The sequence below is a fragment of the Fukomys damarensis genome, unplaced genomic scaffold, assembly GCF_012274545.1.
Source record: "Fukomys damarensis isolate Sample0158 unplaced genomic scaffold, DMR_v1.0_HiC HiC_scaffold_39, whole genome shotgun sequence".
NCBI classification, from domain to species: Eukaryota; Metazoa; Chordata; class Mammalia; order Rodentia; family Bathyergidae; genus Fukomys; species Fukomys damarensis.
The window spans coordinates 92,299,438-92,321,766 of record NW_022900951.1 but is presented as its reverse complement, the minus strand read 5'-3'; the positions used below and the strand labels follow the sequence as shown (position 1 = coordinate 92,321,766).

Sequence of the window (22,329 nt, the reverse complement as noted above, 5' to 3'; positions counted from 1 at the left end):
CACACAAAAGAGGTTAATGTACAGAATGTGTAAGAAAATCAAACAACTCAATAGGCAAAAGTACAAAATAATATAATTCAAAGAGGATCAGCAACCTAAATAGACGTTTCACAAAAAGTCTATACAATGACCACCAGCTACTTAAAATACAGCAGAATGGTAGAAAATATTTGCAAAGTATATATCATACAAGAGGTTAATGTACAGAATGTGTAAGAAAATCAAACAACTCAATAGGCAAAAGTACAAAATAATATAATTCAAAGAGGATCAGCAACCTAAATAGACGTTTCACAAAAAGTCTATACAATGACCACCAGATCTACTTAAAATACTCAATATCACTAATCACCTGGGAAATTCAAATCAGAACGTCATTGAGGTGTTACCTCACTCCAGTTAGAATGTCCATTATCAAAAAGAGAAAAGTTAACAAGTTCTGGTGAGGATGTGGAGAAAGGGCATGTAAAGTAGTACAGCCATTATGAAAAAAATGATATTGATATCTCTTAGAAAATTAAAATAAGACTACCATATGGAGGCCACACTCTTAAGTGAAATAAATATGACACACATGTGTAAATACAGAATAGTGTGAAAAACTAAAAGTGTAAATAAGATTCAAGTTGTATAACTGATAATGTGAAATAGGAAGAAAAGTTCTAAAGGTGTAGGGGAAGTGGGAAAGGTAGGGGAAAGGAAATAAGGAACAAGAAAAAATATGAGAAAAGGAAAAATGGAAATAAAGTGTTTATAAATGGGAAGGGGAGGAGGGGGTGAAGGGAGGGCAGGGACAAGGGGAAAAGATGAGAACCAAGATCTCTCATGTAAGGGGTACAAGATCTCAATGATGAATGTAACTGTACTATATATGTAAAATGCACCAATAAACTCAAAGAGTGAGAGAGAGAGAGAGAAAAAAAAAACCAACAGAGATATAGGCCAATGAGATAGAATGGAAGACATAGAAACAAACCCAAGCACCTACAGCTGATTTTTTTTAGAAGGGAGCCAAAACATATTGGAAAAAAGACAGTATCATTAACAAATGGTGCTGGGAAAACTGCAGGTTTGTGGCAAAAACTGAACCAAAAAAATAGATCCCTGTCTTCATCCTGATTTGATTAAATCAAGTCACTAATTTAATAACCACACACCCTTGATCCCAGCATCACACACTAGATCCAGCCACCTCTGAAAAGCCCCACCTATGACTGCATGAGGCTTTCTGGTGACGCCTAGACACAAGTCATAACAGCTACTGATGGCTGCATCAGGTTTGGTGAGGAAAACCTAGAACTCAACCATCCACAGGAGGATGATTTAAGAAGGTAGAGTGTTGACGTCAAGAATATCAAGTAGGAAGTCATAGGAACCCATCCAGAAATTCAAGGTTAATATTTAACACTACTGTCTCTGGGAGCACTTTGTAGTCATGGCAAGATCTTGTTCTGTAGGAACTGGATGGTAAGCAGACACTCTAACATACAAGAAAGAATATTTGTAGGAGGTAGAGTGTAACCAACATGACTTTATCAGTAACAACCACATCAGAACACTATTACTAGACCAAAGGGCAGAAATAGAGTAGGGCCATCAAACAGAATGACTTTTCAGAAAAGAGATAATAGGGAGAATATTTTATATTCTCACTGTCTGTGGTCTGATTTTTACCAGAGCTTGGAGCAGGGCTAATCCCAGTGGTAAAATTATGTGGCCCTAATTGTGAAAGCCTTTTAGACAGAATTAGGCTGATCACTGCTCACTAAATAAATCACTACTGGTTTAGGACTGGTAGAGGATTTGCAAACTACTGTCTGTTTCCTATTTTTTATGACCCATTAGCTAAAAATGAATTTTTTTGCTGTGTTAGGGATTAAACCAAGGGCTTCATGCATACTAAGCAAGTACTGTACCACTGAGCCACATCCCTAGTTCTAAAAATAATTTTTACATGTTTAAATCATTGAAAACACTCAAAAGAAGAGTAATATTTGGACACATGGGAATTTTATGAATTTCAGGATTTATAAATAACTTATTGAACAAAAGCCATGCTCACTTGTTTACATATTAAATATGGCTGCTTTCATGCTATAATGCTGAGTTGTATATTCTAGACAGATATCAGATGAGCTGTGAAACTTCAAATATTCACTATTTGGATCTTTACAGAAAAAATTTCCAACCCTAGTTTAGTGTATAGAGTTGGCTGATAAACAGAAATCTCATCGCTCTCTATACACAGCTTGACCACATTTAACTCCTTAAGAAGTTACATACAACTCTGGTAGAAGTAGAGAGTAGAGTTTCTGTCTTCTAGTCTATTCCATTGGTCTGTATTTCTGTTTTTGTGCCAGTGCTATGTTGTTTTCGTTACTATAGCTTTATAATGCAGCTTGAAATCCAGTATAATGAAGGCTTCACTGTTGCTCTTGTTGCTCAGAATTGCTTTTCCTATTCTGGGTCTTCTTTGATTCCAAATGAAATTCTGTATTGCTTTTCCTATTTCTGTGAAAGTCATTATTAGTGTTTTGATACAGATTGCATTGAATCTACAGTAGAGAGAAGTCAGCAGTCACTGAGTACGATAGTTTTCTGACTGTTTTGACAAAGACAGGAATTGAGTGAAGCAAAGCATATGGAGCAGCCTTTCCCAGCTCTCCTCTGACAGAGGCGAGGGATCTTCCACCTCCTACATCTCATGGGACAAATCCTGTCTCAAATCAGGAGAGTATTAGGCATTCCCTCCAGGCAGTGAGCATGACAGCTGCCCAAGGTGTTCCATGTCTGGTGTGTGCTCTCTGAACAGCTTCCTCTTCTCTGGCTCCCCAGTGTTGGACTCTTCCCTGTGATTTAACTTTCCCCTTGTTTTTCTGGTTAGGGTTACCATTCCCACCTGGAGCCTAGGCCTTACCCTGAGTTTCAGTGTGCCTGGCTAGGACCTTGATTCTCTAAGAAATTCTTTCTTTTCCCTTTTTCTCTGGGAGTTGGATCCTGCTCTGCATAGCTTCCTCTTTTAACTGATGTTCTGCTCTAACACAAATAGATTATCTGAGGCCAGGACTTTCCCTCAAATGCTTAGTCCTAGTTCCTTCCCTTACTCCATCCTCAGGACCTGCTAATCCCTTCAGTAAAGCCTAAATTTATCTTTTCTTTTTAACAACTGATTCAACTTGCCAAACACAATCTTAAAGGTATATTACTACAATCAAATTAATCCTTAAAATTTTAATCTAGCTTCTTACAAGATTCTTTTCTACATCTTTTTCTCTTCTTACTACTGAAATCCCAGCATACAATTGGGCCCAGTATATATTAATTATATTAGCCAAAACATCATAAATAATTAGAACTGGAAAGAATCCTTTAAATTACAGATGAGGAAATCTATTTGAGGTTACAGATGGGGGAATATACATATTGATGTTTTCTAATAAATAAGAAATAAATAGCTTTACATCCTATGAAAGGTGCCTTGGAAATAGAAGTTAGATAATGAACTGTCTTTAATAAGTCAATTATGAATATATTTATTTTTGGTCCATCATAAAAAAAAACTAATGAAAACCAGAGCAAGTGAATGTCAAAACTTACTTTAATGATTCTGTCAGAGAGAGAGAGAGAGAGAGACAGAGAGAGAGAGAGAAAGAATCTCATTATGTGAGACCATATGCAAATAGACTTAAATTTCCTACAATGTTCTGTTGCTTACTATTTCAATTCCCCACTTCATTTTTTCAGTTTTCTTGTAGATTTCCATAATTATTTTAATTATTTTAATGCCTAAATCTTTAACAAGGAAAATCTCCAAAAAAAAAATCTCAAATTGTACTTGCTCAGTTACATTCCAATTTAATGACTAGAACAGCACAAATTTTGACCAATCAGAAGGGATTCCAGCTTATCATCATTCCCACCGATATCTACCAAAGAAAAAGGAAAATAGAATGGAAGCACTGTGGTAATTTCCCAAGGGAATTGGGCAAAAAATCCTTTCTATCGTAGGACAGTGGTGGGGTAGAAGTGGAGATTTGGATAGAATGCACCTCCCCTGGCTAATTTTTTAGAACTATTTCCCCATAGGGGCACTAATCATATCTTGTTTGTGAAGCAGACCATAGCATAGGTGGCCCAATCAATTCAGTTTCTCTTTGGGTTCATTCTCCTGTGAATGGTCAGGTGATCATGAAGATGGATGGATTACTTTGGTCAGTCATTTCACAAGGTTTACAATAGCTATTATACAGACTGTTTTTACCTTTATTGTAAAAGCTTATGCCCTACTCTGTAACTTTTTAATATATGAACAATTTGATAGCTCTTCCTGGCTAGAGTAGCACAACTGTGTAGTATTTAGCACATAGTAGTCAAGATAGGTATTTTGGCACCCATGTTTATAGCGGCACAGTTTGTAATAGCTAAATCTTGGAAACAACCTATTTGCCCATCCGTTGGAAACTGGATAAAGAAGTTGTGGTTTTTCTATAAAATGGAATATTACTCAGCCATAAAGAGCGAGAGAATAGATTCATTCATAGGAAAATGGATACATATTGAAGATATACTCCTAAGTGAAATAAATAAGTCCCACATGTGTAAATACCAAATAGTTTCCCTGGTGTGAATATTCTGCAACAATGCATAAGATTCTAATAAGATTACTGACATTTAGAAATGGGAGGAAAGGAGCTAAAGGTGTAGGGAAGGTGTGATACGTAGGGGAAGAACAAAAAGGGAAAAGAAAAAAATGTGAGAGAATGAAAAGATGAAAATAAAGTGTTTGTATGGGGGGAGGGGAGGAGGGGGTGAAGGGAGGGCAGAGGTAAGGGGAAAGAAATGAGAATCAAGACTTGCCATGTAAAGGTACATGATCCCAACAATGAATGTAACTGTACTGTATCCCTAAATGTACCAATAAACTCAAAAAAAAAAAAAAGATAGGTATTTTGAGTAGCATTTAATGACTAACTATACAAATTGTAATAGAATAATATGGACATTGTTTTCAAAGTAGAATAAGCATCTCTTATATTAGGCAAATTATTCTAAAGGGACAGTTTTGCTACCTGCTTCCAGGGACATTTGGAAATATCTGAATGTATTTACTTGTCACAATGAGAACGGCCGTGCTTCTGAGATCTACTTAGTAGAGAGTAAGGTATTTTACTAAACATGCTAAAATGCATAGGACAGCCCCTTTAAAATAATTCTCTGGTCCAAATTGTCAAGATGTACCCTATTCTTGGTCAAGAGAAATCCTGGATTAGACAGATAATGGATATAGAGCAGTTTAGCTTTTAAAATGTGGATCAGTCCCCCCCCCACCACCTTGTCTCTCTCCACAATGCAACTATATCCTCTAGGCACCTAAAAATCATCAAACTCATTCTCAAGTTCAAACTGCCACCAAAGTTTATTCAGAAGATTGAGCATTCCCTGATAGTTGGCCTAGCCAAGCACTGCCCTCTTTGAGAGTTTCTCACCATGTACACAAAAAGAACCTCACAAACAAACAAACAAACAAACAAAAATCTGCCTTGATCGGGTCTTGGCTGAGATGAACAAAAAGATTGAAGGAGTCACTAAAACATCTGACCCACTGAAGATCCTAGCTGACGCAGACATCATGAAGGTGTTGGGAGGACAGCACCCTCTCTTGCAAAGCACAATCATTGTGGAAAGACAGTGCAAGACCTCATGAACCTGATGCATGATTTCCGAGCATATTCTGATCCAGTTCGTTAGCATTGTGTGTGTGAAGCTCCAGGAGTACAAGGACACCTGATCTGCAGCCTACAGGGGCATTGTTCAGTCAGAACAAAAACTTGTCATCAGTGCACCTTGGGTAAAAGATAATGACATCAGCAGAATCTTGAAATCACTACCAAACTGGATTAATATGGCTCAGTCCAAACAGCTAAGGCCAAAGAGAGGAGAAGAAGATTTCAGCGCCACCAGTGCGGCCCCACTAAGGGAGCCACTCAGGGCCGCTCCCCTTAGGCTCTAGGCCGACCCCCCACAAACATCCCCTGGCGCAGGATGCCCAGGCAGTTGCCAGGGGAGAGGAAAAGTTGGGGTTCAATCCCCACCGCACCGGGGCCACTGTCCCTGAAGAAATGAGTGATGAATTGGCACCAAGTAAGATCACAGTGTCCGTGTCCAACTTGCCCTTCTCCCTGACAAACAACAACTTATACTGGATATTTTCCCAGTATGGCAATGTGGTGAATATTACTATAATGAAAGACACAGATAAGAGGAGGAGTAAAAGGGTCTGCAGTTATATTATTTCTGGATAAAGACTCTGCACAAACTGTATCACAGCCATAAATACCAGACGGTTGTTTGGTAGAGTGATAAAGGCAAGCATTGCTATTGACAATAGGAGAGCAGCTGAATTCATCCGAAGGCGAAATTACTTTGATAAATCAAAGTGTTACGAATGTGGGGAAAGCAGACACTTAAAATTATGTCTGTCCGAAAAATATGCTTGGAGAACATGAGCCTCCAAAGAAGAAAGAAAAGAAGAAGAAAAAGCAAATTGCCGAACCAGAAGAAATTGAGGACATAGAAGAAATTGAAGACAAAGAGGAAGATCCTGTTCTCTATAGTCTCAGCCAAGCCATCACCCCCAGCAAGCCAAGACTGAAGAACAGAACAAATGGAAACCCAGTGCAGGGGGCACCCTCAAGGTCAGGGGATTCACAGTGCCCAAGGATAAAGAAGAACACACACTGCAGTGATGAGGAAGAATTCAGTGATTAGAGTTATATAATGTAGATGTCAGGAAAATAAAACTATTTTCAGTACAAATTATTTGCTTACAGGAACATTAATATCAAATTTTTTTACCATAGTGTGTAAAAAAAAAAAAAAATTTAAAAAGTATCATGTTTTACAGGTGGCACAGACTCAGACATAATAGTGTATAAATCCCAAAACAATACAAAGCCTTGTTTCAAGTCACACTTCTCACTACCTCTGAGCTTTCATCCCATACCATCTAATATGGGGGTGAGTTATCACCTATAACTATTGAGCATCAAAATGTGTCTAATCTAAAATAAAAGAAGTATCATGTTTTGAGCTGTGTGTGGTGGCACATTTTTATAATCCCAGTGTTCTGGGAGGCTAAGGCACAAGAGCTACAAGTTGAAACCCAGTCTGGGGAATTTAGCAATTTAATAAGACCCTGTCTCAAAATGAAAATTAAAGTTACACCAATGATGTAGCTCATAGTGAAGGCTCTGGGTTGAATTTCCAGTAAATTGAATTTCCAAAAAAAATCATATTTCTACCGTGACTTGGCATAGTACAGATTTAATATCTCTAATTATTTTTCTTCTAAGACAGGGTCTCACTTTGTAGGCTGGCCTTGAATTCACTATGTGGCTTAGGCTGGTCTCAAACTTGCAAATCCTCCTACCTCTGCCTCCAGAGAACTGGGATTATAGGCATGCACCACCATTCCTGGCTTAACATCTCTAATTCAAAAACCATAAAATGCTCTAAAATCCAAAACTTTGAGTACCAATATGATGACTTGAGTGGAAAACTGCACAGCATGCAACTATGTGTGACATCATGAAAAATCTTGTATTTTTGCTTTCAGTTTATGTATATAAGGCATTTATGAAACATAAATGAATTTCATGCTTAGACTGAGGTTCCATCCAAAAAATATCACATTCTATATATGTACACATTCCAAAATATTTCTCATCCTGAATTTTTTATTTGGTTGTTTGGTTTGGTTTTTGGAGACACGGTCTTGCTATATAGTTCAGAATGGCCTTGAATCCACTACATAGTAGATCAGGTTGACCTTAGACTCATGGCAATCTTCCTGCCTCAGCCTGCCAGTACTGGGATTAGAAGGTGAGCACCACCATGCCTGGCTGGGCCCAAGTATTTTAAAACTCAGGATTTGTTACTAATAATCAGTCTTGAGAATAACTGATTTTAATAAAAATGAAATAAGTGCTATCAAAGTAATGCTATTGTTATCCTATAAAAAGGTAGAAATGAAGATAATTTGACAAATTCACTAAATAAATAAAAAAGAAGATTTCATAAGGGCAGCCTTTGGCAAGGAATATGAAGTTCTAATTTGGAACCTGGGTGATAAATGAAACCCTCCAGAATATATCCTCTGTGACACGAGTGACCTCAAAGCCTTGGCTAACATGCAAGAAAGCTTGGAATGGTTGGCAAGCCGAACCAAGTCAGCTTTCTCTAATCTTTCTACATCTCAGTTGCTTTCTACTGCTCAAGAGAGCCATGTGAACACGGAACTGTCCCCTGCCTCCAAGCAGATCATGCAGACTCTTTTTGAACTAGCCAAGTCCTTTCAGGACATGGCTGACTGCTGGTTGCTGGTCTTGCATCTGAAAGTGAGAGTTCACTGTTTCCACTATCTCATCCCTATAGCAAAAGAGGGGAACTATGCCATTGCTGCCAATGTAGAAAGCATGAATTATGATCCTCTGGTGTTCAAGCTCAACAAAGATATCAGCTCCATCGAAGAGGCTATGAGTGCTGCCTTCAGCAGCACAAGTTCCAGTATATCTCTGAAGGCCTGGCACACCTCATCTCCTGTATCTTCATCAACAGTGCCCAGTACTTCAGGTGCATCAGTGAGTCTGGCATTAAGAAAAAGTGTAGAAACATTTTTGTTCTCCAGCATAACTTGACCAACATGACCATGTCATGAGAAGCAGACCTGGACTTTGCAAGGCAGAGATGCTGTACAACCTAGCCGATGAGTTCCTCCACCTGGTGGTGGACCCGGGCATCAACTACACAGAGCCGGAATACATCCATGCCCTGACCCTACTGCACCTTAGACAGAAGTGCGGGACCAGACCACCCAGAACATGAGGATGCAGAGGCTCAAGGAGATCATCTGTGAGCAGGTGGCCATCAAGCAGGCCACTAAGGATAAGAAAATAACTACTGTTTAGTGGGGTGCACTGCAGTAGGGCGGGGGTTGCTTTTGTTTCCTCAGACTCACTTTATTTGCTATGTTATTTGGCATCTTCTAATGTTAGTTTTGTCTATGCTAATGCTTTAGTAGAAAGCAAATGTAAGGATTATTTTCTCTTTATGTTTGGCTTCTGTTATGAACTCTGAAGGAAGTTTCCAATACAGAATCTTTTGCTGTAACAACTACACTAATACAGTTGATTCCAAAGGGGCTGGAGTAGGCCAAGGAAGGAAGGTATATCAAGCTATGATACTCTGAAAAACAATAGATGACTAATATTTTGTTTATTCCCCAGTATATATAAAATTCCAGCTTTCAAAGTAGACTGCCATCTAAGTTTTAGTCCATTCCTAAAGCCACTTCATAGTCTTCTGTTGCATAAACAATAGGGTTTTTACTCTCTTCACCTTGTTGGTTTACAGCCAATGACATAAGTGTAGGTGCATTGTTTTCTGTCACTTTTGCCAAAATCGCATGAGTGGCTTCTCAGCTGGTTGTGGCTCTCAACACATTTTTCTAACCAAACCAGGAACTCTTCAGAGTTGGGGGAAATGTCCTTTATCTCTATCCCTTAGAGAGTTTATATGCTATTGCTTGTATACGGGGTGTTGGTTGGTTTATAGCCTTTTCATTTTGGCTGTGTCAAAACCAAGAGTCATATATTAGTGATAAAAATGGAAGAAGGAAAGGTAATCTAACCCTCTCTTCTTAATTTCCCACTCTGGTTTCCAAGAAAATTATGGTTAGAGAACATCTCACCTCACTTAAAACCTTGTTTGGAGGTAAATGATTCTGAGTTGCTTACTTTTCCCGTAAGCATCTGTGTCTTTCTCTCCCTGAAAGTAGCCCAGGTTTGCTTTACTGAGGGCAAGGATGATGGGACAGCCATGCCATTTATAGTCCCTCTGTCGGGCCACTGACTGAGTTGTTTCAGAGCTGGTTTCCCATAGTGCAGTTGCTCACTGTGTTCCTGGCACACTGGACCTCACCATTCATTACCCCAGACCCCAAATCCTTTTGCTGTGCCCAGTCACATGTCACAGGAGGCAGAGTGTACTGATCAGGAAGCATCTTGAACACACATGAAAAGGTGAGCAGGAAGCTCTGTGACTGGATTTTTTGCCTGTTTGTAACAACTTTGGTTTTGATGGAATAAACAGAAAATTAAAAACTGTCTTGGGAAGCTTAAAAAAATAAAATGTGGATGAAGAGATGTGAACAAGCAGAACACATAGAATTTAAGGGTAGTAGAATTGCTTTATATAATAATAAAATGATGGCTACATTTCTTGTACATTTCTCAAAACTCATACTTGCACAGTACCAAGAGTGAACCCTAATGTGTATGATGAGGTCTGGGTGATAATGATGTGTCATTGTAAGTTCATTGATTGCAACAAACAGATTTCAGCACAGGATGTTGATGATGGGTAAGACTATTGGGGGGTGAGTAGGTACATGGGAATTCTGTACTATCTGTTCAATTTTACTATGAACCTGAAACTACTCTAAAAGCAAAATATTTTTTGAAGGAGATGAAGTAGCCAGAAATACAGTTTTTGCTTTTCAAAATTTAGTCAGTTTGTTTTTGTTCTAAAACATTTCAGAACTGAGCATGGTGGCGCACACCTGTAATCCCATCACTCCAGAGGCTGAGGCAAGGGAATCACCACTAGTTCAAGGCCAGCCTGGTCTACATAGTGAGTCCAAGGCCAGCCTGAACTACAAAGTGAGACTTTGTCTCAAAAACCACAAAAGTTTTTTGAGAAAATGAGTATTTATATATTGGAATTTATGCTTCAAAATGAAAACTTTGATGTGACATATTTTCTTTGATTAAATTTTTCCCATATAGCTGTTTATTTAATTTTACTGGCACATTTTATATATACATACTGATAACATTCATCATAGGGAATTGTACCTGTACATGATACATCATGCTTCTCCCCCCCCCGACATTCCCTTCCCCTCACTTCAACCCCCTTTCCTGCTTTATCTCCAAAAGCCTTGCTTCTTTTTTTTTTTTTGGTACTAGGGCTTGAACTCAGGCCCTTGTGCTTGCAAGGCAGGTGATGAAACCACTGAGCTAAATCCAGGGCCCTTCCATTCTTTTTTTTAATTGTTCTTTTTTCCTTTCCTCCTCCCCTCCCTTGTTCCCCTTATCATTTGAACACCATGTAGTTTTAAAGAAAGAAATAATTTCCATTAACCACTGTAATTAAGACTCATTTCATATTGTAGTCTCAAATGTTTGATCTCCCCCTCTAAGGGCGTGATCCCTTGACAGGTTTCTGACACTGAGCTTTTAAGCAGGTTTAGAAAAACTTACATTTTTTCCTCCTTTACTACTAGTAAGGGAGAGTGGAAAAGTAGCTTCCAGTAGACTGTGTTGAGACACACATGGGAGCAATTATAAATTCACTTAAATCCAATATGAGGTTTTTAAATTTTCTGTGATGCGAGAAGGGGAGAGTGCTTCTGAAAGATCCTTCAGTCTGCACTCTGCTAGACTTACTGGGAAGGACAGTCAGTACTGAATGCAGCATAGCCAACATTCCATTCATAAAGCAAAGAGGAGCATGGTCTATAAAAGTTATTTCCATTAATAGCCCAGAGGATATGAAAAATCTCAACCAATCTTACTTTCAGCAGATGCTTTTTGAATTACAAAAATGTGACTGTTATTGAAGATTTAACATTTGCTGGTATTTTCATTATATTTTATTTCTTCAGCCTTCAGTAATTATAAGTCAAGCAATGTAATACAAAGAGCTGAAATTAGAAATTTAAGGCTGGTCCAAGTGCAGTGGTGTTTACAACTAATTGATCACAACCAGTTACAGATTTCTTTGTGCTCACTTTGGCAGCACATAGACTAAAATTATAATTAAACTCATGAAAATGCAGGAAGTGTTCAGATTAAGTACAACAGTACATGATACACGCTGTACATACAGCTCACTAAAATGAGAGAAATAGTTTATCTAGGAATCAACATTATTTACCACATAGCATTTGGAACTTAATGCTATTATCATAGCCCATATATCATTGTGACTTTTATGCAAAGATGAGATGTTTAGTTTTTCATTTTGTCAAGTTCAAATAGTTAGCTTATTATTTCATTTCCAGCTATTTTTTCAGTACTTAGAACCATAATTTGTTATAACTCACACAACTTACGAATACAGGAAATCTTCGTATTCCCTCTACTGAACTCAAGGCCAAGATCCACCTCATACTCATCTAGTGCCTTGATGCCTAATGTACTTCCTGGCACCACAAGTGGTGGTCATTGAATATTCAATATGACATTGAATTTTATTCACTATATAAAAATTAGCTACTTCTAAATCATTCACGTGAGAACCAGACTTCAGATAATTTCACTGATTTAAATTACATTTTTTATTTCATTCAAATTTTACATTTTTAGTTGTCAGAAAAAGAAAACAAATGGTTTTAAACAGGAATAAAACTTCCTGAGCTATGCTCTAAAGGTGTCATTTTTATTGGAAATAAATTATGATGAAGTACCACGACATTTTTACAACATCAATTATTAGCACTCAGTATAAAATCTCTATCAATGTGAAATCAATGTGGTATTTATAAACTCATGATATATTTACCTTTTCTTTTCTTTCCTTTTTTTTTTTTTCTGTACCAGGGATTGAACTCTGGCCCTTGCGCTTGTGAGTCAGGTGGCAGAATCACTGAGCCAAATCCCAGGCCCAAGCCCAGGCTTCCTTTAATTGGTACTACGTGATTATCAAGATTATCCCACTGTCTAGTCACTCAAATGTCAATCCAGCTGTTCAGTTATTTCTGATAATAAGATTGCCAAGATCAGCCTGAACGCGTTTCAAAAATAATATTTGAACAATTTATTCAATAAATCCCAATGCTACTAATTAGTTAACTTTTCCACATATTATAGAGAAGTTGCTTTTTGTTCTTATACCTTTTGGATGGGGAAATGAAGGAGGTCTTTAGTTCTTTTTTTTTTTTTTTGGTACGTGGGATTGAATTCCGGTCCTTGCGCTTGCAAGGCAGGCTACCGAACCGCTGAGCTAAATCCCCGGACCTTTAGTTCTTAAAATGATGTACAATAAAAAGATTTTTGTTTGTAGAGACAAAATGTGATATAAGGTTACCATTCCTTGTCGTTTCTAAAATCAGTACCACAACCTGGTATACATTTTAAAACCTCAGTAACAGTAATACAGAAGCTAATCATAAAACAGATAATCATAAATTCTGACTTCACTCACATTTCTACTTACTATATGATGTTAAATCTTATTCTCCCCCACTTAGCTGCAAAAGGAAGTGAAACAGGAACTTACTGTTCTACTCGTGCCTTCAGATGATAATCCTCTGATTTTAATTTGTAGAGAACCAAGTATGAGTGGGTCATATATTTTCACTATTTCTCCCAGAGGAATTGAAAGAAACAATATTAAAATTTAAAGTAGCTACACAAACAATGATACACCAAAATTCAAATACCCAAACTACAGCAAAAATAATGAAGATGAGTATCATTCACTCAAGAGTAATTACCACCTTTCCCTAAGTGGAGACATTTGCATTTGTATCACATGGAGACAGTACAAGTTTTGAATGTTTTAATTTGGAGATGCTTAAACTTTACTTGTGCCTGAGCATCACCCAGTAATGTGTATTAATGACTTTTCCAGATTCTTAGCCCTGAAGTTTCTGATGTAGAACAAATATTTGAAATTGGTAACCTGATATGTCTTCAAAAGGTGGTTTCTAAGTGATTTTTAAATCTATAATATAATTCACATGCCATACAAATTCACCCATTTAAAACTATAACTCAAAATTTTAAAGTGCATTTTAAAATTTGTGCAATCACCACAATCTAATTTTGAGTATTTTCAACACTCAGAAAATAATACCTGCACCTTTTAGCAGTCATTCTTTAGTAACATATCCCCCTAAACATGCACACACACACACACACACACACACACACACACACCAGTTCTTTTTTTGTACTGGGGATCGAACTCAGTACCTTGTGCTTTCAAGGAAGTTGGTGGCACCATGAGCTAAATCCCCAGCCAACAAACTGGTTCTTGAAAACACTAATCTTGAAAACACTATCTAGAGATTTGCCTATTCTGGACATTTGTTATGAATAAAATCATACAGCATTTTTATGTCTGGTGTCATTTTTACTTAGTGGTAATTTCAAGTAACTTCCATATTTTACATGCATCTGTGCTTCATACCTTTTCAGTGACAAGTAATACTCCACTATGTGCATATAGTACATTTAGTTTATCCATTTGTTAGATAACAGACATTTGTGCTGTGTCCACTTTCTCACAATTATTAATAATGCTGTTATGAAAGTGTGTTTATGCTTCTGTTTGGGCAGTGTTTTAAGTGTTTTGTGTTTTTTAAATAGAAGGTTTATTAAGTTGAGAGCATATTTCTAATCAGATATACTGATAAATATCTATAGGTAGACTCCAAGAAAACTATACTTGGAGTGACCCACTAAAACATTAGCTAGGGATTAGTAAGGGTTAAAGGCTTTAAGGAGAACTTTGATAATAGAATAGTTAGCATTCCATGGTAGGCAGCTGGAAAAGGCAAAAAACAGAGATCAAAGAAAGAATGCAGCTTTTTACCCTCATTAATATAAAAGTACAGAAATGAGTGAGTGTAAGAAGCAAACCAGGCCTCCATGTAATGCCTGATCTCATCTGCCTTCTCATATGGTCAGTAATACAGTTATTATAACCCCAACCCTAAGTGGGAAGAGTAGGGGAAAGGTAATAAGGGAAAAGGAAAAAATATGAGAAAATGAAAAAATGGATAAAAAAGTATTTGTAAATGGGGAGGGGAGGAAGGAGTGAAGGCAGGACAGGGACAAGGGGTAAAAATGACAACCAAGACCTGTCATGTAAAGGTACAAGATCCCAATGATGAATGTAACTGTACTGTATACCTAAAATGTACCAATAAACTCAATTTAAAAAAATAGCAAGCTTAAAGCAGTAACTGGAAAATGAAAATGCACTTCCTGTGTTAGAAAAATATCAAGATGCTTTTAGAAAAAACTTATTCCTTAGAACAAGAAATACACATAAAAATAAAGAAATCAGAGAAGAAAAGTGCTGTTTTTTTCTCTTCTTGCACATCCTGAAAATACAGTGTGCAATTCACCAAAGCCTAAGGTACATTGTGCTTTTTCTTCAGCTCTTCCTTGTGCTGGAGGTGGAACTTATACACACCTCTCTTTGTCAAACAATACTTCCTCATCTAACTTGTAAACAAGCTATTAAAATATGTGAATGGACTAATGCTATGATATGTGAGTCCACCTGTCAGTCACATAAATTTCAGTCTCAGAATTGATATAATTCCAAGGAATGTAGAGTTTATTTTTCTTATAATGAGCAAGAGACGTGATAATGAATTTGATCTAGCAGGGTCTTATTCAGGCATGTTTTGTAAGTGGCCACAAAATCAAACATTTTTAATTCATGCTTTGTCCAACTGCCTTAACCTACTGCAAGTCAGCCAACTATATTAAACACAATAAAAGTGATTTTCTGTCAAAAAAGATTATTTTTTTAAAAAATCCTTCATTTTGAGTAATATTGGTCAATTCTTACCTTATTTCCCAGACCTGGTTCTATAGTTCTTTCACAGGAAAAAATAGGGTATGGGGATTTTTTTTCAATTTATAAGAAATTAGCAATAGGGAAGAATATAGCTCTGTTGATTTATCAATGTAATAATCAGCAGCACTATACTGAAGGAGATTAAGACGTGATCCTTGCCCCTAAGAGCCAATACTCTTGCTGAGAAAAGCATAACATATGTACAAAAGAATTTGAGAATACCATAATATATTACACTATCTCTGGCAAAAGAATTCAGACAGGAGAGATAAATGTGGGCTCAAATAAAGATGACATCATGGATAAAGTAAGACTTAAATTAATCTGAGTCTGAATTTGGCAAGTGGAGGGATGATCAGAGTAAGAGTGGAGTGTTTCTGGCATAGGCAACAGCACGAACAAAAGCCGATTTGAAAGACAACATAATGTGAAGTGAAGGACACGTGCTTAGAAACTAATGAGAAACAAGACTATATCTGTTGGACAGGTCAAATTATGGAGAATTTTGGAATTTAGGCAGAAATCCAGAAGCTGCTTCTTCTAATGCTGGGATCATCCCACCAGACCTGGGTGTGTCCAGCCTCATTCTATTCTTACTATTAAATTAGAAGAGACCAGGAGTGGGAATAAAGAGAAGATGGGTAAGGAGACAGAGTCTCCCTACATCCCTAAGTTGCCCAGTGTGGGTTTGAATTTATGATCCTTTACAGTTTCATAGTGCTAGGATTACAGGTGTGTACCTCTAGCTTCATCTGAAAGTAATGAATATTTTAATTACAATGTACAGATAAGGTATAAAAGACACACAGAATGAGCATTAATTCTACCCAGAAAACAGAAAAAGTAACATTTCACTTAATATTAAAAACATTAAGCTTTTAACAATGATAGGGGTGAGCGTTTGCTCAATGTAGAGTAGCTAAGACGGGTGACAGAATGAAGTAGGATGTGTTTTGTAAAAGACAAGTAGTCTAGAGGGCAGGGACAAGGGGAAAAAATGAGAATCAACATCTATCATGTAAAGGTACAGTATCCCAATAATGAATATTACATGTATTGTATACCTACATTGTACCAATAAACTCAATAAAAATTTAACAAAAAAAAATAGTCTAGCACATTAGGGAACTAGGACCTATTGAAGAGCAGTACAAGGTTGTGATAAAGCTGATAATGTTGGTTAAGACTTGAGGGAAATGAAAAACTTAGAAAGAAGGGTTTGGACTTAGCAGTTAGTCAATTCATAGCCAGTGTAAGTTCTTGAGGGGAGAATAAATTAATTTTCTCATATTTAGCTTTTTTTTTTTGGTACCAGGGATTGAACTTGGGTCCTTGAGCATGTGAGGCAGGTGGTGGAACCACTGAGCTAAATCCCTAGCCCCAATTTTCTCATATTTATTGGATCTACTATGTGAGAAGCCCTTGCCTATGTAAGAAGTGGGTGCAGATGATGAGCAGTATAAAAACAGATCTGAAAGTAGGTGGATACTGATATCAAGAAGATCAACTAGGAAAAAGTCTGTCAACTGTAATGTAAGAGTAAAAAGGTGAGAACAGAGAAGGGAAAAGATGGCTGGAAATGTGGCTCACTGGCCTGGCAAGCAGGAGGCCCTGAGTTTGATTCTCAGTACAAAAAGTGGGGGGGGGTCAATTTAAGAGACATATTTCAAGCAGAAATGTATAATCCAAGGTGACTAATTGTATACAGGATATAAAGTAGTTGGAGAAACTAGAGATGCTTCATACATGGAGTCCCAGTGATTGAGATGCTTTTGGTCACAATTTGAGAAATACAGGTTTTGTGGCAAGAATGAGCTGAATGGATTGTTGTATATGCAATGGTTGTTATTTATCTTTCATTTGAGATTTCAGGTGACCAGCCCACTGTTGCATTACTCAGACTAAAATATGGATCTGAGACATATTTTGTTATGAAGTTAAATTTCTGTAGAATAGGAGAAGGAAGGAGATAAACATTTTTGAATGTCTATCATTTTAGAGACAATGAATGTAGAGGAAAAACATATAGGTGAGTGAAAAACAGAGTTTTTTGGGAAAGTCCAAAATTAAGGGACATAACTTCTGGGAAAATGGAGCAGCGGTAAGTGAAAACAACTCAGCCTCTCTGACATTTGGAATCCATACACTGGAAAATAACAACTTGGGGAAGAAAAGAAAAGAGAGAAGTAGATCCCTGGGAACAAGGAAAGATCTGACAGGAAATTTGTAATCTATAGATATAGCCAGACATGGTGGCACATGCCTGTAATCCCAGCACTCGGGAAGCTGAGGCAGGAGGATTGCTGTGAGTTCGAGACCATCCTGGGCTACACAGTGAGTTCCAGGTCAGTCTCAACTACATAGTGAGACCCTGTCTCAAAAAACAAAACAAACAAACAAATATAATCTATAGAGAATTCAATGAGAAGAACATGATGCAGAGAAGGGAAGTGACAATCTGTACTTTTTCTGCAGTTATCAGCTCATGATTCATGGAAAAGGAAAACAATCTATAGAGACAAAGTGAAATCTGAGACCCCAGAGGGCTTCAGGGAGCAACAGGGCAGTGGAATGGACCAACAAGTGCTGTGAGCTTCAGGGAAAGCATGGGATCTTGCTTCCACATGACTCCTTCCATAGGCAAGAACTGGTGTTCAGATCTTGGGGCTGAGGCATAGGACTATAGTTAGCCATGCCCATAGTACTTCACTGAAAAGCAACTAAAAAGATCTCTACACTAGCAAGAAAGTCTTTACACTACAAGTGTCCACAAACCTCAACACAAAACAAAACAAACAAAAAAACAATAGAAACATGAGAGGACAATTCAACAAAATGCCTCACCAAACTCCTAACTTCCCTAAAGCCAACCTAGGGAGCACTAAGGGGCAGAATAGCATTAGGCACACACCCAAATTACTAGAAAGGATGACAGAAGAGTTAGGAAGCAGATCAAAGAGGTACTCCATGGGATCACAGAAAATATAACTAAACAGATAATGGAAGTAATAACCACAATGTTCCAGGAGCTTTCAGAAGACATTAAATAAAAGCTAACTGAGCTAAACAATATCATACAAAAGATGAATGACCAGTTTAGCAAAGAATTAGAATCCATGAAAGGTTTTCAATCAGAAATCCAGGTGACTAAAAATTATATTGAAAGTATGGCGAGGAGAAATGACTTATGTGAGGACAAAATTTCAGTGCTAGAAGACAGTGATGCCTTCAAAGACCAACTACTCCAAGACATTTAAGCGCAATAAGAAAACATGAAAATGGAACCAGCAGCTATTAGGTGACGCAAAGAAGACTAATCTAAGAGTAACTGGAATAAGTGAAAGGTCAAAAAACAGTACAAATGGCATTTTAAAAAATCTGTTCACAGAAATAATGGCAGAAAATGTCCCAAATATAGCTAAAGACATGAACATAGAGATAAGTGAGGCATATAGGACACCAAATAGTGAGGAACAAAAAAGAACTCTCTATTCCACATTATATTCAAAGTACCAGAAGTCCATCACAAGGACAAAAATCTTAAAAGTTATTAGAAAAAGGCAATGAATCACATATAAAGGTAAATTCATTAGAATGATAGCAGTTATCAACACAAATCTTAAAGGCCAGGAAGGCATGGATCAAAGTGTTTCAACTCCTAAAAGATAACAAATTCCAACCCCGACTTATGTATCCTGAAAAACTTTACTTCAAAGTTGACAGAAAAATAAGGTATTTCCAAGACAAAGAGCACCTCAAGAAATTCAGCACTACAAAAAATTCACAACCATGTCCTACATGCAGCTAGCATCACCAATAAATCAAAAAACATGAATATACCTGATGGGATGATCAGCTAAATGAAAGGAAAAGAAAATAAAGAAATCAGCAGTAGGAAAATAATGCAATGACAGGAATGTCAATAAATTTCAGTAATAAGTCTCAAGAAAAATGGACTTAATTCCCCAATCAAAGACACAGATTGGCAGAATGGATCAAGAAACAAAACCCAATGATATGCAGTATACAAGAAACACATTCCATTAAAAAATTCACATATTAAAAATCAAACGACGGAAAACAACATTCCATGAAATGTGCACCTGGAAAAAAGCAGGTGAAGCTATCCTAATTTCAGACAAAGTGGATTTCAAACCAAGTCTGATATTGGTTAAGAGAACAATTCAACAGGAATACATAATAATTATACATATATGCAACACAACCAACTTCATAAAACAAGCACTAGTGGACTTGAAAAATCAGATACGCACTGATATAAATGTAATGGGGGTCCTCAGTTCTTCACTGTCACAAATAGACAGAGGCTGTTTGGCCAGTGGAGGTGGATAAGGATCACTTCTTTATTGTTGGTGGGAGTGTAAACTTGTATAACCACTCCATAAGTCAATATGGAGATTCCTAAAATAGTTAAAACTAGAAATCCCATTTGACCCAGGTATTCCCTTCTAGGTATCTTCCCCAAAGTGTTAAAGACATCATGTGATAGTGGTATATGCAAACCCATGCTTATAGCAGCACAATTCATTATTGCTAAATCTTGGAAACAGTCTATCTGTCCATCAAAAGATGAGTAGATAAAGAAAATTTGGTGCTTTTACATGATGTGGTACCATTCTGCCATAAAGATGGATAAGCTTGAGTCATTTATAAGAAAATGGATGCATCTTGAGGCCATAATATTAAGTGAAGTAAATCAAACCCACAGGCTTGAGTATTGCAAACATTATCTTATATGAGAAGCTCAATATGTAGATAATATATGAAATAAAAGACAATAGGAAAAAAAGAGAAAAAATATTGTAATCCAGTGCAGACAATATATCTAAAACTGTGCCTTGATTTAGTATAAATGTCTTATGTTTTTAAATGGTTTTTTTGCCTGTTAATTTGTCTATCTGTATTTATGACAATTGATAAGGACTTGTAAAATAAATAAGTGAATCTGATGTTGGTGCAGGGGAAGCTGAATGAAGAGTTGAGATATATATACATGTACCAATTCCCTACAATGAATGTATTCATTATATACTGCAAACATGGACTAATAAAAATAAAAACTAAAAACAGCAAAGTTAAGGGACAGGAAAACAGCAAAAAAGGATTAGAAATTCTGAAAAAAATAGAAAAAACGTTGCATACTAGGCTATCTGAAAACAAAGAAGAATAATTTTAAGAAGACAGAATATTCAGATAATTTGAGTATTTAGAAAGACAAAGAGATGGAGTGAGGGGAGAACAAAGACAGGGAGAGGGAATGAAAAAAGATTTAATTAAGATGTGTTATGTACATGTGCCAACTGCTCACAATGAATGTAATCATTATGTACTGCAAAGTGTACTAATAAAAACAAAATCTTTTAAAATTTAAAAATAACATTAAAAATTAAAAGAGAATAAAATCACAAAGGGCCAGATAAGTATGAAAAAATATTTGACACCTTTAACCATTAGAGAAATGCAAATCAAAACTACATCGTGAGCCAAGCCAAATGTAGTGGTGCACACCTGTAATACCAGCACTCTGAGAGGCTGGGGCAGGAAGATTGCAAATTTGAGCCAAGCCTGGCCAACTCAGCATTAGCAAGATCTAGTGTCAAAAATAAAATATAAAGAAGTGCTGGAGTTGTAGCTCAGTGCAAAGGCTCTAGGTTCAATCTCTAGTAATTAAACAAAGAATAAAAACAGTGCCACATTGTGATTCCATCTCATTCTAGTCAGAATGACTATCATCAAGAACACAAAAATCCCCAATAAATCTTGGCAAAGATGTGAGGATAATGGAACTCTGTACACTGCTGGTAGGAATGTAAATTAGTAGTTACTAGAGAAATCAGTATTGAGCCACCTCGAAAGAACTAAAAATAGAACCACCATGTGACCCTGCTATACCACGTCTTGGTATATATCTAAAGGAATTAATGTCAGCGCACTATAGGGATATCTTATATTCATGTGTATTGCAGCTCTATTCATAACAACCCAGGAAGGGCCGGGGATTTGGCTCAGTGGTTCCACTGCCTGTTTCACAAGTGCAAGGGCCTGAGTTCAATCCCTGGTACCAAAAAGAAAAAAACAAAACAAAACAAAAAAACAACCCAGGTATTGGAATCAGCCTGGATACCCATCGACTATGAATGGATAGTGTAAATGTGGTTTATATACATACAAAGGAATATTATCCATCTGTAAAGAAAATTGAAATCTTGTAATTTGTAGAAAAATGGAAGACTGTAGATCATCTTGTTAAGTGAATTAGGCCAGACTCAGAAAGACGAGCATCACACTTCCCCCTAATATGTGGAATCTGAAAACGATAACATGAAGATAGAAGGAAGGCTATCATGAGCCAAGAGCCAGTGAATAAGGAGGAGGGGAGAGGCAGGTTATAAGCGGGTAATGGGGAGATGAATATGACCAAAATATGCATGTATGGAAAAAAGTTTGAAACAGTATTGTATAAAATTAAGATGAACAAATAAAATATATGTTAAAAGATTTTTAACTTGGAAAACTGAGCAGATGTTGATTTAGGAAACATTCGTCAAAGTTTAGTTTTAAGAAGCGCGAGAGCTGGAGATGTAGCTCTGTGTTACCACCACCTGCCTTGCAAGTGCAAGATCCCAAGTTCAATCCCCTGTACTAAAA

The 22,329-nt window shown here is 37.0% G+C and overlaps 2 pseudogenes; both read left to right on the top strand.

The window, feature by feature from the left end:
* The first annotated feature begins 4,932 nt into the window (after positions 1-4,932).
* On the top strand, positions 4,933-6,893 carry LOC109117383 (annotated as a pseudogene).
* Positions 6,894-7,791: 898 nt separating this feature from the next.
* On the top strand, positions 7,792-8,986 carry LOC104847638 (annotated as a pseudogene).
* Positions 8,987-22,329: the final 13,343 nt, after the last annotated feature.